Below are 1,706 nucleotides of genomic sequence, written 5' to 3' on the forward strand. Positions count from 1 at the left end.
ATATTTTAGGTTAGTGAATGTTTTATAATTTCATTATTAGGTTACAGTCTAATGAATATTGTAGTCTACTAATAACTCACTGGGGAGTCAGTTCTTTCATTACAAATTTGAAATATTTATCTTTAAACGTGATAATAAATTAATATTAACTGTATTTCAAACAATGATGTCCTTATGTATAGAATAAATGGAATAAACTCAATTTTAGCGTTAATATGTAGTATGTGAAAAAAATTTGATTTATACTCTTAAATTGACAATTTACAGTATGAAAATATTATCCCCCTCCAGTACTTCCTCTGAATTATAAGCACCCCATCGAAAATTTTAAATAAGAAAGCGGGTCGTGTGGCACCTTGTTGGAAAAGGAATTTTAATCCTCTCTTCGGCGGTATGAAGTTTTTCAAATTCAAATTTTTCAAATTTCAATTTACGTAAAATGATGATACTAATGTCTCATAATATTTAGAATGAATTTTCCAATTATTAAATGTTCAAAATGACCACCATTCACATCTTGACAATAACCGGGGCGATTTTGAAAGTCTCTACAACATTTTGTATGACATCAGGGGTTATTTTGTTAATTTCTTCTGTTATTCTAACTTTTAAATCAGCAATATTGTCTGATATATTAAAATATATCAGGTATTTTCGTATCTGTTCCGCTAAACATCAGGGAAAAATCTTTGAAGATACTAAAATATATACCCAAATAAACCATTGATGTGAATCTAGTAAGCGGCTATCATTTAGGGATTTAAAGTTTCTAAAAGACGTCAGTAGGTATAATATTTGTCCAAGACTCAAAGAATAGACATTTTAATTATGATTGGTTGTGATAATAAAACAAGAACTCAGAAGGAGGTTTGTGAACTTTTTAATAATAAATACCCTGGTCAACACGTTTCGCAGTTTATAGTTAGCAACATTGAAAAAAGTTTCGTGAAACAGGACATGTAAAAAATATTGAACAACCAGGTAGAAATGTTCAATTCACTGATAAAAAAAAGTTAGATGTACTTCTAGAGATTGAGGAAAATCCGCATAAACAACTGATCTATTTTGAGTGTTTTGTATATAGAAAAATACCACCCTTACAAAGTTCAGTTGGTTCAGAAGTTAAATGAAGATGATCCTGATAGAAGACAAGAATTTTCTGAATTGATGAAGGTCAGAATAAATGCAGATTTGCAAAAAGCGACGTTTCATTTTTAAAAAAAGATCCTTAAAGAGAAATTTACTAAAAAAATTTTTTATTTCCTGAAATGTACCATCTATTATCAATAAATTTTACGTTTGGAATAGCCCTCCGTGCGCCGTTGTTAGGTTGCCGCCTCGAAAATTAGTATGTCAATTGAAAAAAAAAAAAATTAAAATACTTAAAGTAAATTGCAAAATTTCCAAAAAATTAGTATAATCTAATCACGTTAGAGAATTTATATTCGTTAGAATTTTCCTTTCAAGTTAATCTCTCAACAAGCTAGAAAAATTGTTAATTAACAAAATTTTCCCAAACTTTCTCCATCGTTGTAAACTAAAATTTTGGGCGAAGTAGCGAAAACAGGAACCCACCGATTAGCTTAAAATTTTTACCAGATATAGTATACCTTCAGTCTCTAAAGACGATAACTGTCACCAAAGGTTCGAGAAATTCCAACTTAGTTAATTGAAATTGATGATATCTATCTTATAAACCAGTGTCT

Source organism: Diorhabda carinulata, chromosome 3 (genome assembly GCF_026250575.1).
Source record: "Diorhabda carinulata isolate Delta chromosome 3, icDioCari1.1, whole genome shotgun sequence".
In the NCBI taxonomy this organism is placed as follows: domain Eukaryota; kingdom Metazoa; phylum Arthropoda; class Insecta; order Coleoptera; family Chrysomelidae; genus Diorhabda; species Diorhabda carinulata.